Consider the following 18,103-nt stretch of genomic DNA (forward strand, 5'->3'; position numbering starts at 1 on the left):
ATGGCTATTTGTAACTATTTGAGGGGTCATTTATTGCTAAAATGTTTTAATTTGTTCTGTGTAAATCTAAAGGGGCAGAACCAAGAATCATGAGTGGTAAAGGGGGAGTAGATTTTACTTGTCCCAATGAAATGAGCTGACCTGTAGGGTAGTAAGTTTCTAAAATGTAAGTCAAGTTAAAGGGGCTCTTTCAGAGATAAAGAATTCCCATATTGAATGAAAGTTCAGCTAAATGACTTCTAAGTGACAATCTGACTTGGAGGATTCTATGCTTATGTGCTTAGTGGAAGATCAGTTAAGGAATCTACAAATTCTGACTCCTGGTCCAACTTTCTCTCCATTATTTTCACTTGCCATCAGCAGGTGTGACTTTTTAAGGACATAGAGAAGATATTCATTCACCTGCTTGCTTGTCATATATGCCTTTGCATAACTGAGTTCTGATTTGAGTTGCATTAAAAAAAGGTAACACCTTCACACAGCATCAAATAGTCATTACCCACCCAAAAACAATCACTAGCATGCCAGATAAGGAAAATGCCTCCGGAGTATACCTTTTTTTCTTAGTTCTTATGCCATAGTCTTCCACGCTTGGTAACTGCATGTTTGAATATGAACTCACACGAAATATTACTCCCTGCTCACTCACTCACAGATTTTTTTATTAAGCTTTGGCAAGGAGCTCCATTTCTGATATAGCAATTAGAGGATAAGGGGATAATTCATTATTCACACACTCAGGAGAAAATAGCTTGTGTGATCTGTTTTTGTCTGCATTGAACAAAGCACCAAATACAAAAATATTTATTGTAAAGTACCCTTCCTCATGAAAATGAAGAAAATGAAACATAAACTTAGCATTCTAATTTCTGTAGCATCCAGTTGTATTTAAACCATCTTTTTATTAGCATCACTTCATGATACACAGATCCTGAGTTCCCAAATGACAGACTAATAGATTGGGAGTATTAATCAAGAAGATATAGACAATTAAAGGGCAGAAGCTAGAGATGCAAATCAATTAACTGGATGTAAGGTGTACTAGTTTGATATATCCAACAAAATCCAAGGAGTTAAAAGCAGTAATCAAATAACAAAAATGGTGTATGTGATTTGTGCATGTGTTAACAAATTGTATCAGAATAAACCTATGTTTCTTTTTAATAGGCAAATGGGACATTGAATTTTTAAATTCTAAGTGTAGAAAATGTTTGTTAGTCTCTGCATGTTATATGTATCTCCTGCCTTATAACGTAGTATCTTTTCACTATTTTGTTCATGTTTGTTTGTTTGTTTGTTTCTTTGTTTATTTATTTATTTATTTATTTAGTGAAGGTACTCAGGATTGAACCCAGGACCTCATGCATGCTAACTAAGCATGTGCTCTACCGCTGAGCTATATCCTCCCCACTAAGTTTATTTTAATTTCAATTTTATTTGGTTAAATTATATTATTGTGATGTTGGCTCCATTATATTAAAATTCAAGGAATAATATATATGTATGATTTAAAATATAATAATAAAATAATTTCTTTGATTTGAGGTTTAAAATATTCAACTCTTCAATGAAATGTTTTGGTTAACATTTTCTTCACATCCATGCTATCCTTAAAATTGAGAAAAATGCATTACTTGACTAACACCCAAAAGCCTAGATAGTAAGCAATTATTTAATTTTGCTGTTGTTGTTCAGAAGAACACACAAACACACACACACACACACACACACTAAAAACACATTGTAGAATCTCCTAAATGAACAGTAATGAACAGAGCTTCAGGGCTACTATGAAATTCATAAAATAGGATTCATAATTGTTTTCCCTACACTCTTTCGAATGATCAAAACACGGTTTCTTGTTCTGTTTTTTCCTTCTTTTCAAATTCCACTTCCAACTTTTGGGAACGAAGCAGCCTACCTTCAGAGTATCCACAGTTTCAAGGATGCTTTTCATCACAAGTGTAAACTCCCAGCCTGGCCTCCACTGCCCCAGTCTCCACTGCGACACCAATACAAGCCAGGCTGGACAGTCACTGGGCACACTTTTACACCTTACTGCAGCGATCCCTGACTCCAGTCCTCTCCCGCCACTCACCCCAAGTTTCAGGGACCAGCCAATGCACACTCAGCCTTGTTGGTGTTCGGGGGGAGCCATGGGGTGACAGGACTGACATGACAATTATGATCATGAATGGCACACTTTATCCTGTAGGTTTCAAGAATCTATGAAAAGTTTTAAAGAAGATGAGAGAATGATAAAAGTAGTATTTGGGAGGGGTGCATTTTCAGTGGAGTGCAGGAGGGACTGGGCCTGAAGGGGAGAGAGTGTAGGCAGAGATAACAGGACACAAGTATCTAGTGCTATGCCAAGAAGATACATAAGGAGGATGACTTCTGCCCTGAAATAACAACTTGACATCTTTTTTGTAATCTTTTGTAATCTTATAATCAAACTTGTAATCTTTTTTGGAAGGCAGAACCAAGGCATCTGAAATCATTTCTTCGGTTCTCTGGAATTAGCTGGATGCTGTGGCTATAAAATAGTGGCTCATTTCATCATCTACCAAAAATAAGAACAATACACAAAGATATTAACATTCTGAAGTGTGTGGATGAGAATACTCATGTCACTGTAGATCTGTAAATGTAAAATATCAAGGAATGTGAACTTACTGAACATTTAGATTCATATCCTAGATACCAAATGACATGCAAAAAAAAAAAAAAAAAAAAGTTCAGAAAAGAGTAAGCCGTAGAAAAAAATTGAGACTCCAATATGGAATGTTAGCCCATTTACACTCCCAGACTTTTGCCTGGTGATTTTCCTCCACGTGTGATTTGTTTAAGAGAAAGAAATGGGAGGAAGAAACGGGAAGCGGTTAAAGTTTAGGGTTACAAAAACAAGGCAAGGGGGTAGATACACAAGAGTGCTTCTGTTGGCTAGCATGGCTGCTGGCCATGTTGTTGTCCGAGCATAAGGGTATAACAGAGAGAATCAGCGTGAGAACAGCGGTCTGGTCCACAGGGCCTTCATAGAAGAATAGCCTTGGTCTGTGAATAAACACTTTTTGTGTTTCTGGCTCAGCTTTGTCTTGTCTGCTACCTGATTCAGCCCACATTTTACCTGCTGGCGGCCACCTTTCCTATACACCCTAGCGCTATTCCTTGGCAACTTTCAACCATGGAGCATCACCGAAGGTACCATTACGGTGTCAGCTTAGCTGGTTAGAGCAAAATGCTCAATAATCCAAAGCACTGGTGGGTGGTTTGATCAGGCCATTTGGCTTTATACAGAGCAGCTCTCCCCTGCAGGGCCTGAGGTTGTCCTTAGTCCTGCCGCTCAGGGACAGAGGAGTTGTGCTGACACTCCATTGCGGGGGGAAAAATCCATTCAAAGCACCTGCTGTGACAAGAGGGTCATTTGAGGGATGTCCTCCTGTGGGAAGGCCACATTGTTTTTCCACCTGTCAAGTTGTTTGGGGGTTTGTTTGCCTTTGCTTAAAATACTTAGATGTAGCCTGTGTCAAACTACCGTTTGAACGGCAACTTGATAATCTATCATAACACACGTGCTTCCCACGGAGAGGACATTGAGAGCCTCCGTAGCAGGTACGTAATCACACCTGGTCCTGGACTTGGTTGGGATCCAGTATTTGCAGACAAGGTCAAAAGGTGATGTTCTTAAGTGGTACTCTACAGGCAGCCGAGAAGCCTTACACAAGTGTTGCCAAGATCAGTTTCCCAGAGCCAGAGAGAATAACAAGGTTTGCTACTAACACCCTTTATAGACCTTTAGTTTGGCTTAAAATTTGATGTTATATTGACATCTCCCATGACTTGTTTACTGTCTTGTACAGGAAAGAAAACACTAGATTGCTTCTTATGTTTGAAGTCATTTCAGTTTGCACCAGTGTGATTTGCTGACACTGAAATGTGGAAAAAATACTTTCATATGAGAATTCAATGAAAAATTTTAACTATTTATGTGGCATATTCATACAGTGTGTTTTGAAATATAGTATTTTGCAAATATGTTAATTAGGTATATAAACTAAAATTATAAAACCAGAAGCTCATAGAATTGTACCTATTTTATTGAAGAACAGAGGTTCAGGTGTATTTGAACTCAATATCATAGCAATAGAACACAGGAAAATAAGGGTCTGCAATTTTTAAACTAGATTTGGTTGACTAAACACCATTTAATCTTAGAACAAAGCTAAAAACCTTATGAATAGAAAATTTAAGATATATGGAGATAAATCAGACTGAATTTTTATTCATTTCCATGATGAGAGAACACATAATGTGTAGACGTCCAGCACATTGTAATACCTTAATATGGAAGGTCATACAGCCTGCAACTACTGAAATAGATAGCAAATATTCTTTAAATGTACAGTTGGGTTTGCAAATACCCACAGAGGCCAGAAACTGAGACAAAACCCTGGCAGAGTTGGGGAAAGGACTGTTAGTGTCAGTAACCCAGAACTATAGTAGTTATTCCAGAAGCAGACAAAAGGGATGAAGCCAGGGGCAAGCAGAGTGAATTAAATCTAAGTTCCACAAAAAAGCTAAGAGCAATGAACAGTTACTACTTCAGAAATTGGTGGACTTAAAAAAAGAAAAATCGATGAAGATGACCAGCAGCAGAAGGAAATTTGTCTCTCTTGGGTTGGTCTTGACTTGCCCTGAGACTTAACCTCTTTCAGGGCTTTATTGGTGAAACACCTTTGTAGTTAGACCAAGAGCGTTTCCCTTTGGAGAAGTTCTGTGTTTATTTCTGTCCTGTGTCCAAACTCATTTATTCATCAACTCTAGACTGCTATCATCATGTATTTTTTTCAAGTTTGAGTTTATGAAACTAGAAAATACATAAGTTAACACTTTACCTTGAACAAATCAATAGAAACAACCACCATGATGCAGTGGAACTTTAACAGAACTTCTTCCATGTAGAGACTTTAAATAAGACAGTATGAAATAAGGCCAGTCAGTTTTGAAAAAAAAAATCCAACGAATCTTATAATAGTCAAAAATACAGTCTTTGAAATTAAACACTCAATAGAGAAATTAAACAGTAGATTAGACACAATTAAAGAAAGATTTAGTAAACACCAGAGAATTCATCCATCATGCAATGTAAAGAGACAAAAATGGGAATTTCTGAAGGATCAATTATAAGACATGGAGGATAGAATGACAAGTTACAGTGAAATTTTAATGGAACTCTGATAGAAGCAAACAGAAAATAGGAAAGAGGTAATATTCATAGAGTTATGTTTTTGAATTGATGAAAAACATGAATCCAGAAGGACTGAGTCTCAGTCAGGATAGAAACACTCAGACACATTATACTGACGCTAGAGGACACTGAAAAAAGAAAAGTGTAAATGCAACAAGCAAGAAAAAATATGGTTTAGTTGCAAGAGAAGTCAACTAGATGGACAGCAAATTTTGTAACAGAACCAGTAAAAGCCAGAGACGATAGAATAACCTATTTAAATGACATTTGAACAAAATCTTAATGCGGATATGTGAGACAGCCTTGTGAATTTCAAAAGGAAGGGGTGGGAGAACATTCCGGGCCAAGGTCATGGGGCTACAAAGTCCCTTAGACAAGGAGATGACTTGTTCAAAGAAAAGGTCAGAATGGCTGGAGCGTACTGAGAGAAGAGGACAGAAGAAGCAGATGAAATCCAAGAAGAAACAGGGCCAGGCTCCATGGAGCCCTTGGGGCTGAGTGAGTGAAGTGTGAACAATTGCAGGGTTTTGAGCACAGAAGTGACAGGATCTGATTCACACTTTAAAATGATTACAGCGAGTTTTGAAAATAGTTTGTTAGGGAGCAAGGTCTCAATTAGGGAGACCACCTAAGAGGCTGTTATCCAGGTAATCCAAGCTTGGCCCTTGGTATCGGAACAGTAGACGTGGTAAAAATGCTTCCGATTCTGGGACTATTTTGAAGGTAGAGTCAACGGAATTTCCTGATTGATTAGATATAGAGTGAGGCAAAAAGGGCGGAATCAGAGACGATTCAATGATGCGGGGCTTGAGAAACCTGAAGTCTGAAATTGCCTTCAACTGTGATGAAGAGGTGGCAACTGAAGCCCATCTTGGAGAGGGAATACAACTTCGATTTTAAACATATTATGTTTGATAAGAAAGTTCAAATGCAAGATGAGGTTGCTAGAACTGAGTTCTTTCACCACCTTTTGCTCTTATCACTTAACCCTGCCCTCACCTTAGTAATCAGTCCCTCCATTAAACTCTCTTCAATTATCTTGTCTGAGATTTCTGTTTCCTGCTACAACTGTGAATGATGTAATTATTAAATGAATAACTGATTAAGGTAATACAAACTCTTTCACCTGCTTGGGTCCCTAATTCCCCAATCTTTTAAAGTGTATGTTTTGTCATAAATGGATTTTTCAGAACTAAAAAGAAAAATCACTAGACTTAATTAGTAATAATGTATTTATCTTAGCCAAATTGTAAATAATGAAAATAAGCTATGTCACTTTAATGAAACTTTCATAAATAGTAAATAAGGAAACATTTAACAGATGACCTGGAGTGTCCCATGTTTACTTCACCTGCTATTGTCTGCTACTGTAGGAATAATTATGGACAAGCGATATGTGCATTTGGGATTTTTGGTTTTGTTTTGCTTTGTTCTGTTTCTTTCCCAGGCTGAAAGTCAACAATGATGTGTCCCAGCAGAGTCCAGGAATGCTATTGATCATATGTCTATAGAAAGGGAAAATAATATACATAAAACTCTGTCCAAAGTTATAATTAACTGACAAAGAGAGATTTTCATAACAGAAAACATTGGATATTTGGGGAAAATGGATGCAAAAATATGGAATTTGTCAATTAGTTCTATGGAGAGGTGAAACAAAACATGCTTAAAGCTAATGGAGGTCTAGATTCTCCCAAGGGAGAAACTAGACCCTTTATCTTTTCTGTTTAATTTCACTTGTGAATTAATACACATCTTCCAAGCCCTGGTCTCCCTACTTCATGATTGTGGGACACAGCAGGATGGAGGAAGGAGTGCTCCCTACAAAACCACCCTGATCCAAAACAGATGCTGCTCGTGTTCCAACACCTACTCAAACAACGCCCCTTGCAGGTGTCACGCTCAATAAAACATCTGCTCTCCAAAACTCAGGATGAATTAAAGAGAGAGAGAAGTAAAAGCCATACTTTTTAGAACTACATTTATATTGGAATTTAAACACCCAAGTGAAAGAGATTTACATAAAAGAATATGACCTACATGGTATCATGTACATGAGTGAAAATTGCTTCTCAGCTCTTCATAAAATTTCAGCTTGACTGGCAGGTACAATGTAAAAACAATATGCACACTCTGCTTTCATTTAGATCTTCACTCTCCCATTTCACATTGGATTGTATATATATATTTTTTTCAGTATTTTACCACAGCAATAATCACTTCAAAGCATATTCGTGCTGTGCCCTTATGTGACATAAACAAATATGTGCCAGCACACTGAATTCTCACTTTAACCCTTGGTCTAGCATGGCTAAATATAAGTGGCATTTTCCCTATTTCTGTGGAGAATGTAAAGTAGTGATTTTGCATGCTACCCCCCCCACATATATACCCCACATCACATCATATCAGGTCAGCTACTCACACAGACTAAGTCAACAAAATTTTATCAAATATGTTTCATACTCCAAGAACTGGGAACTAGTGTGTTTACTTAATAATGTGCATTTAATTCTCATATGTGAGCTCATAAATATTTACTAAATGCTAAATGCATGCTAGTCAATGTACTAAACAGAAGGGAAACCAAAACATGGATAGGTTTAACATTTTTACGTCATAAATATAAAATATGCACATGATGTCACATGTTAAAATAGGTACAGGCAGGGTGGGACAGGGGGCCACAGAGGAGGCTGCTTATTTAAACCTGAAACTTCAGAGTAAGTTTCCTGAAAGAGATGACTTGATATTATTGGTCAAACGTCACACAAAAATAGATCTAAGGTACTTTGGAATCCAAAAAAAGTAATACTTATCATGCTAGAATGAGGTATCCCAGTTTTTAATATTTTAAAAGTTTGTTAGACATGATTCTTTTAGACAATTTACTCTTTCTTGAACACAATAACCTAAGAATTACTGTCTAGAATTGTTTTCAATGATATATTATATAAACTCTTTTAGCTTTGCATTTTTTTAATATTTTATTTTATTCATTTATTTTTGTTTTGTTTTGTTTTATTTGTTTGCTTTGTTTTGTTTTGGGAGGAGGTAATTAGGTTTATTTATTTAATTATTTTAATGGAGGTACTGGGAATTGAACCCAGGACCTCGTGCATGCTAAGCACACGTCCTCCTCCTCAGCTATACCCTCCCCTCACCTTTGCGTTATTTTAATGATGAAATCATTTTTTATGGATAAGTAGATATGGTACTTCATGGGCTATTGTGATGTTAAAACTGGGTATTTCCAGCAAGGATTCCTGTAAGGGGCTGCTAGAATAAGGAAAGTGGGATAAATGATAAGCCCTAAACCAAACAGTAAATATGTGTGTGGAGCTTGGATGAAGTAATCATTTGTGCTTCCATGGTACAGTCGGCAGGACCTACTACATATGGCGGGCTGTGCAGGAGTGAGAGGAAGGGCTCTGAGCGGCTCCCAGGATTCTGACTTGGTGGATTAGACGTGTGGTAGTGAGGAATGCAGACGAAAGAGCAGTTTTAGGCGTACTGGAGTGAAAGTGGACGTGAAAGTTCCAAGTGTCCTTATGGTCTGAAGCTTAGACAAGTCAGAGCTCAAGAAGCATTTGAAAGTTATCTGCATGCAGATGATAATTAAAACTATGAGGACAGATGAGACCATCCAAAGGGGACATACAGAAGCCAAAGATAAAAACCAGAGTAGGAACCCAAAGCAATAACAATATTTAAGCAAGAGGCTGGGAGAATATCAGTGTTCACAAGGGGAGAGAACAAGAGGAAAATATCAGAGACCTATGGAAAACCTGGAGAGAATAAATAGTGCCATGAAAGTCAAGTGAACAGACAGTTTTCAAAAGAAAATCAGTTGTATCCATTTTGGTAGAAATATCCAGCAATGCTGTAGTCCCAATAAGGACTATACACTTCAATTTCCAGGAATTGAAAACTAAGGAATTCAGATCAACCTCCTGCTGGGGAGAACCAAAAAATAAAAGTAAGAAGGTTGGACTAAACGAAAGAAAATAAAGTCATCAGAAATTTAACAATATATTGAAGAAGATACAGAGGGTAAATAGAATGATTTTCTCCATTTTGCTTACATTTAGTAAATTGTGAACAGATGCAAGTAACAAGTTTCCTTGTAGAAGGAACGACTATCTTATGAGGAAGCGTGAGAGAATTTGAGAATTGAAGAAAACTCACACTGATGGTTTACAGTGAAAATTGTGAAATATTGTCACATTTCCGTGTCCTTAGATATTTCTCCATTCTCTGTTTCTCTGAAGTGTGGGTAGTCTAGCTCTCACACACTGCAACTTATCTGAACTGTCTTCAAATCTAAAACTCTGAAAGAGGAAGTTTTCAGAAACAAATCATGTCAGGGCAGGAAAAAAAAAACCCTTTTGGGTGTCTTCAGAGATAGTTGTAGACGACATCAACTCCTGAAGTTGTTTGCAAACCATTTTGCTCCTCTTTGTTGTTTTTCTGTTTCAGAAGAATTATCTTTCCAAGGGGACTATTTAAAAGAGGGACTGTGAGGACAAAACAGAACATGCTGGAAAGGCTACCTCTGAGTATAACATAGTAAACGAGCGAGCTCTGGCTCTGGCTAAACAAAGATTTCTTTTCCCTTTGATTTTGAATGCAAAATTTGAAAAAAAAAAGTTATTTTGTTATCTTAAGTAATATTTTTTTCCGGAGGCTTTAAGTGTTTCTCCAATTTAGTTTGTTTTACAACATATGAAATTACTCGTTAGGAGTAATGAATTTTAACGTCCTTAAACAGTAACATTTTTAAGAACAAGTTGGTTGTGATGCCATAACTGCCCTCTAATAGCTTGCACAACTGTATATAAAACATGAATTTACATAAGAAACACATTTCATGACGGCAGAAAAAAATGAATTTAGCATTAAAAAAAAACCTTACTTTTTGGAGTGTATGAAGAGCTGCGAAGGAGGGCAGTTATTTATACAATATCAAGAAAATGACAGGAAGTAAAAGGAAAAAGGAAAAAAGATGTCTGTAAAATCTCATTGATTCATCAGAAACTTTTTAACTGGCATAATGAACTTAACAGTCTTGTCTATATGAGATGGCATACAGGGAATGAATAGAGAAGACTTCTCAACATGTGCCCTTTCTTCACTCCAGTTCATCCCCACTTATGGCTCTAATTACCATCTAATTGCCAACGACCCTCAGAGTCACATTTTATATTCTCCATCTCTCTGACGGTTAACTCTTTTTTTTAAAATTGTTTTGACTATTTTAGATCATTTGAATTTCCATATACGTTTTATTTTATTTTTTATTTTTTGGAAGGGGAGGTAATCAGGTTTATTTATTTATTTATTTAATGGAGGTACTGAGGACTGAACCCAGTACCTCGTGCATGCTGAGCCAGCACTCTACCACTAAGCTATACCCTCCCCTCTTCTCCTATGGTTAACGCTTGCATTTGCCTGGCTCAGAGGTACTTCAGACTTCACCTAATATCAAACACATGATCTTTCTGTGTAGACTGACTCTTGTCCAAGGGCTTCTATTTCCATGAATGGCACAACCATTTATCTAGCTTAATAAGACAGAAACCTGGAGTCATCTTTGACACCCTTCTTCCCTTTTCTATTATTACAAAGTGTTGTAACTACCTGCATCTCTCGTTTCAAAAGCTATTAATGAGTTTACATTTTGTCTTGGATACATGTAAATAAGCATTAGAAAATTCTGTTTCAAAAATTTCAGCTCTCACTGCCAAGCCCACTTCATCCTTGACCCCTCTCTGTCTCCATCTCCCCCCTCCTCCCCTCCACATTCTTTTCCTCCATTTTCCTGCCTTACTCTCTTTCTTTCTTTCTTCTTTTTTTTAATCTTTGAGGTGGCTGAAATTTCTTAGTAGTTACATTTCTGTGGATGTTTAATGTGTCCATTCATTAATTTAGACACTCATTCAACAGGTTTTTATTATACACCTCCTTTGTAGATTGCTCTATGCTGGGGGATTCATGTCTCAGTATAAATTACATAATTTCTCATTATAATTTCCAGGAGTTATTTGGGCTCTGTTTAAAAATTGGCTTTCAGATAAGACAAATGTGCCCCGTCATCCTGTACTATTTTTAGATGTTCCATGGACACGCCTATGAATTGTGTTTGCACTGCCTTTCCAACCACATTGTGGATTCATTCATTCAACAACCATAATAATAACAATTATGTGATCAATCCTGTGTTGGGACTAGAATACAAAGATAAATACAGCGTGATTTATACTTATACTATAGCATAGAGAAACAAAAAAATTTTTTTAAAGAAGCTAGGACTTCAACTATACCATGATAGAATGGACAATGTAAAAAATTTTAAATTCCCTGGAAAGAGATTGTCTGGAAACACTTCATGATAAAGAATGTTTTTCTACTCATGACATGTAGTTATTCAGGAGATTTTTGTTTCTCTGGAGTAATATCACAGTACTGACTTTCCCAGCCAACTGAGCTTCCTATACTTAACCTTGGCACTTAGGGCGGGTATATGGTGTTCTCAGAAGCCTCTCTCATATTACTGAGTGAGTCGCTTAAGGAAAGAGCCTCACCTAGTTACAGCAAGTGGTGTGGTGGGTCAGGAAATAGATACTAAATTTAACCTGTTGTAAATTTCTTCTATGAACATTACTAGTAGTCACAGTAGTAGGAATAGCAATAGTTATAATATTATTGTTATCCACAATTGGAATTTTCCAGGTGAGAATTTTGTTCCTTTCTCCTAATTCACATAGAAGAATCCCTTGAAATCAAGGAAATAGTTGTTATAGTATCATTATGATTAGAAATATGGTAGTCATGTTGGGATAGGGCAAAGATATCAAGAAAGCAAACTAAAAGGGAAAAAAAGGAACCAGAGTAAATGGGTCTGGATATCAAGCCAGTCAAAGTCAGGCCCGCATGAGAAGGTTGACAGGGTGAGCAAGCCAAGATTAGAATACCTGAGACCAGTGTGGAGAGGGGCAAGGGAAACCACTCTGGATCAGAATCATAGGTTCAAAGGAAGAGCACACGTTGTCCATCCAAATGGAGAAAGTGCCTGAGCAATCTGCTTCCTAACTTTAAAACAGAGGTTCACTCTCGTGGAAAAGCCATTTGCCCGTTAGGTCTCAACAAATCTTGTCCTGAAAGCAAGCAGGAAAATTTTCCTAGTCACAATACTTCCTAAACTAGTTTGCTATAACTAGACAAACTTCTAATTTTAGACAGATAAATAAAAGATGGACATTACAGCTCTAGATACGTGCCTTTATGTTAGTATTGTGATTATCCATCATTGGTGTTGATATCTGAGAGTAGTTAAAACTGGAAGAGATCTTAAATTTTATCCCCATTCCATTATTTTACTGATGGCGTAACTAAGTTCCAGAGAAGCTGAGTGACATGTGAAGGTCACCCTCGTAGTTAGTGTTGAAGCCAGCATTAAACCCTTGGCGCTCTAACTTCCAGTATGGTACGTTTTTCTAATGTATTACTTTACACCTAGGTGCAGTTATTCACACACCGGAACGAAATCTACAGTAAAACGTATGAATAACTCTGTCCTAAAAAGTAATTATAACAACGATTAAAATGATTTTTAATTAATCTGTGTAAAAACATATAAATGTGTCATTTCATACTCACACGTGCCACAAAACCCTAGTGGGAAACGTATATGCAAAATTATAAACTTTCATTCAATGACCTATCCAGAAATTGTAGATTTACATAGTTTCTTCATAAATATTGCTTCAAACTATATATCTGTTTTATGCAAAGAAATACCTCGCTGAGCAATGCCCTAAAACACTAAAAGTAAATAATATTTCCATTACAAAAAAAAAAAAAGAATAGAAAATGATGATGAAGAAGAGAGGGGTAAGGCTTCAATCTGTTAAAAGAGAGCATTGTGTTCTTCGGTAACTCCGAGTTTGAAGGGGGAAGGATAAGTACAGAGGCGTGACAAAGGAACCTCTCCTCTTACCTCGCTGTCATCTCGTACCTTCCTAAAATATGACCCCCTCGGCTGCAAGCAGCTCTCGTGAAAGTAGACAAAAAGGGCAGAAAGATCAGCAGCAGAGCCCTCCTCCTTGACAGGTGAATAGAAGTGGCACTTCTCATGCTGTTACTAATTTATTAAGTATTCCAAAGTTAGAATTTAATCGGAATATTTTTGTCACATTATCCATCACCAACTCAGAAGAGATGGAATTTTCTTAAACAGCTGCACAGAGCAGTGCCTTAGGCAGGCTTTTAGTCATTTCAGTTTGTCACAGTGGACGAGTTCCATTTTAATGATTTAGTTAATTGTGTGACAAGCTATGAAAAATGTGAGTGACCCAATACCTAGTCCAAGGAATCTGCCAAGGTCTAAGCGGCTAAGTTCCTGAAAACCATTCTCATTCGCAAATAACCATTTTTTCCTTAAATTCCCACCTTTCCCTTTTCCTTTTATAAATTTCAGATTTCACATGTTAAGCAAAAGTCAAGTTAGAGAATAGCATTTCATTTATATAAAGACAAGATGAACATTAAAAAGTCACATTAACAGTTTAAATGATCAAGTTAAATAAGACACGATTTAGGTGAAAAGATAATTAAGTGTTGAAAATGTAATGATCCATTTGACAGTGGGAGAATAGAAGATGCAGAGAATTCCAAATACAACCGCCCCATCTAGAAATCACATTTAGTATTCCTTACAAGAGACTATGAATCTGATTAGTACTGTGTTAGTTTAAAACTCAACCTATCATTTAATTAAGGCAAACTCATATTATATAAAATATACACTTTATAATCACATAGAGTCAGGGACAAGTATCTTTTCTAAAACTCATGCATCATAGGAACATCAATCAACAGAAAATAAAAATAACAATATGTGTCTCTACTCTGCTTTGATTTTGTGTGAGAGTTTTATTGTTACCCTAGACCACCCGCTAATTCCTTCTTTCAAAGCATTTAAAATTTTCACTTCACCTTGGCAGCAAAGTAACAAAGAGAAGAATTCTAGAAATAACTCAAAATATAATTAATAACACACCTTCACATTCAAATCAAAACATACTAATCTCCATGACATTTTGAAACTAAGATGTTCTTTTGAGTCAGAAGATCTAGGTTCAAGTCATTGATAGACGCATCTTGGTTAATCTCCCTGAGCTGTGCTTTTTGCAGCTGTCAGTTTGGACTAATATTTACCTTACATGATGATTGTGAAGAGAAAATGTTAATCTGTGTATAAGCAATAATATAGGTGTTTATTAACAAGACTCTGTGTTATGCTGCCATAGATTAGGCAGTAAGAAGGCAAAAGAGCAAATTCTATGGCACAGTGAAGGTCTCCAGGTAAGCACCACAACTACAGAGTGACCATTGAAGGATTCCTGGCACCATTCAGAAAAAAAAAAAAAAAAATATATATATATATATATATATATATATATATATATATATAAATATATATATATATATGAAATAGAACCCATTCTACAGAAACAAACCATGACATAGTCTAAATAAAAAGCAAATTACAAAATACAGTATTGAACTCCCTGTTAAATGGATCAGGTGAAGTATTGCATCTTTTGCTTCTCTGTTTTTGTAATAGCCATTCTATGCTCCCAGCACTTCATCACCATGCTCTAAAGACTTTGAAGTGGGATATATGTGCATTGAAATGCAATGCTAAATTGTAGACAGTCACCTGGTCACAACAAACCAAATGCGTAGCCATTCTGTGACAGCCACCATGTCATCAGTTCACAGTGGGTTTCAGGTTCACAGACTGCAGTGTTGTCTGAATGACTTTCTAAAACACCAGACAGGAAGACATACTAACACTCTTCAACCAAAAGATTTAGATGAAAAGGAGAGGGGCTGATGGCATTCATTTATAGTTTCTTTCTTTAAAAAACTAGTGTGTTTTTTAATTTAAAAAAACTTACACACAAAACAAGTTTTTTTTAAATCTAAAATAAAGCATAAAAATCACTATGTGAGAGATTTTCATTGTTAACCTTTAAGCCATATGATTAGACTAAAATATTTAAAGCTCTGTTGCAAAAGGAACATGTTCTTTAAAAAAGGGATGCAAGATTATTTTTATTTTGGGGAGTTTACATGATGCTCTTATAATATGATTTAGCTCTGCGTACATGATCCATTAATTCATCAGAATGTTCACATCTCCATGCAGAATCTGTCTTCCTGCATGCCTACCAAGTCTCCAGTTCTACTACAAAAACTACGTTAAAGCTTAATTCACTAATGACTCAATATTGCAGCACTAGTCTCATAATCTATTTACAGCTGACTTCACTTCCAAATTAATTCAAATGGCCGAATGTGGTCCATTATTTATGATCAATCAATCAGCTCACTGTACACCCAGAACCTTCCAGATGTGCTTGTTTATGCCTCATTTATACCTACTGACCAGGAATTGTGTTTGTGTACCAACTGGAGCATTAGTGTGTAATTATTAATGATACCTCTGCTTACGGTTGCTTAAGCCCAGACATCTTCTGAAGGATCCAGTCACCTTTAGTGGTAAGTTAACAGAATTTTGAAAAAGAACTTTCTCTGTGGGGGATTTTGCATTTCAAATTTATTTTTTTAGGTAAGATCATTAACGGTTAGATAAATAATTTCCTGCAGTATTCATTTCTGGGAAACATATCTGTTCCCATGTGTTTTGCAATTGATCTAAAACTATCCCTTAGATGAGGAATCAGGATAAGTAACCTCCAAGACCTATTTAGTGCAAAATATTTGACACTCAGCCCGGAACAATCACTAATAATTAGTAGGACAGAAACTCTTCCCTAAACTCTGAAGACCGGGGCACCTACTTCATCTTACTCCTCTTCTCTGACTTTTGTTATTACAAACACTGACAACGTGTTTGGAATTCTCACACTCCTAAGAGAGTTCTTCACGTGGTACCCAGATGACTGAGTGAATCCATTGGTAAGAGGAATGGCTGTAACAGAAAAAGATGTCAGGAAGGTCCTTTGCTTCTCCTCCCTAAATGGCATAGTATCAGAGGAAGAAAGAGGTGGTAAGCAAATGCCACCACCAATATCATGTTATTTCACCTTTCTTATATTTTAGTTTGCTTCCTGATGTCTGCACATAATGTCTCAAGTTCTCAACCTCCTGAAACAATGTTTCACAAAGGGAAAATTAAAAAAAAACAGAACTTTCAGCACTCGAAACCTGACAGTATATGAAATCAGCTAAGCATATATATATATGCTTAACATTGCTAATCATCAGGGAAATGCAGAGCAACACCACAGTGAGATATTACCTCACATCTGTCGGAATGGCTATCATCAAATGGACCACAAATAACTACTGTCAGAGAGGATGTGGAGAAAAGGGAACCCTTGTCCACTGTTGATGGGAATGTAAACTGGTGCAGCCACTGCAGAAAACAATATGAAGACTCCTCAAAAAACTAAAAATAGAACTCATAGAATCCAGCAATTCCACTCCTAGTTACATATCCAAAGACATCAAAAACACTGATTCAAAAAGTTACAAGCACACTGATGTTTATAGCAGTATTATTTACAATTGCCAAGACATGGAAGCAACTTAAGTGTCCAGCAACAGATGAATGGATAAAAAAGCTGTGGGGTGTGTGTACACACACACACACACACACACACACACACAAAGTATACATATGACAATGGAATATTACTCATCTATAAAAAAGAATGAAATTTTGCCATTTGCAACAACACAGATGGAGGGTATTATGCTTAGTGAAGTTAAGTCAAACAAAGAGAACAATACTGTACGTTATCACTTTAATGTGGAATCTAGGAAAATAAACAAACTAGTGAATATAACAAAAAAGAAATGGACTCACAGATATAGACAACAAACTAACGGTTACCAGTGGGGAGAGAACAAAAGGTAAAATAAGTAAGCTATAAGGATATATTGTACAGCACAGGGAAATATAGCCAATATTTTATAATAACTACAAGTGGAATATAATCTTTAAAAATTGTGAATGATTATGTTGTACGCCTGAAATTTTATACTGTAAATCAACTATACCTCAATTTTAAAAAACAAGAAGAAAAAGTATTCTAGCATAAAATACAAATTCTATTTTTTTCTGTGACAATGGGGAAAAAATCAGAAAATTATCAACAAGATGGAAACACAAGGAAGCTGTGAGTATCATTTCTATCCATATCACTCTGCCCCCTGGAATATTTTTATGCCCCCCATTTTAAGTCCTTTCCCTTTTTCTCTCACCTTGAGCCCCTTCTCCATATGTGTTTACTCAGTGATTTGCTCCCATAAAATCCATCTCCATCTTTCTTTCTCTCCTCAGAGCACCCCTCCTCATAACCAATTATGGGTGATTCATGGGCAGCATCCAAATCTTCTTAACTCACACCTATGAATGAATGTCCCATTCTGCGCCTTACCATAAATATGAATTTTTCCCTTTCTCATGCTTTCAGAACCTCTACTTATTTTTAATTTGGAGGAATAGGAAGATCGATTCTGCATAACTGTTTTCTAGGTCTCACTGTACCAAGGAAGTTGGAAACCTTGATAGAAAGTGTCAAGTAGTTGATGGCGACAATAATACACATAGGCCAAACCATGAGAAACCAGAAGTTGAAAAAGAAACAAACAAACAAAGAAACCAAAGGTGAACTCAAACTCAAAACCTAGCCCCTCGCTTCTACAGCACACTGCTACCATTTGGCTTCCACGTCCCTTTCCCATAATCTTCCCACACCTTCCAGATGGAGTTACCAGCTCCACTTGTGCATTGGGGCTGGATCAGTCCTCCTCCAG

General features: G+C 36.6%; 1 long non-coding RNA gene across 1 annotated transcript; it reads right to left on the reverse strand.

Moving 5' to 3' along the window:
- Window positions 1-1,379: 1,379 nt before the first annotated feature.
- LOC116662573 lies at window positions 1,380-14,232 on the reverse strand. Its single transcript, XR_004318550.1, has 3 exons — window positions 13,603-14,232; window positions 7,161-7,162; window positions 1,380-1,391 (listed from the first exon to the last, which is right to left on the reverse strand). It is a non-coding gene; the product is annotated as an uncharacterized LOC116662573 (long non-coding RNA).
- Window positions 14,233-18,103: the final 3,871 nt, after the last annotated feature.

This window comes from Camelus ferus, unplaced genomic scaffold (genome assembly GCF_009834535.1).
Source record: "Camelus ferus isolate YT-003-E unplaced genomic scaffold, BCGSAC_Cfer_1.0 contig377, whole genome shotgun sequence".
Classification (NCBI taxonomy): Eukaryota; Metazoa; Chordata; class Mammalia; order Artiodactyla; family Camelidae; genus Camelus; species Camelus ferus.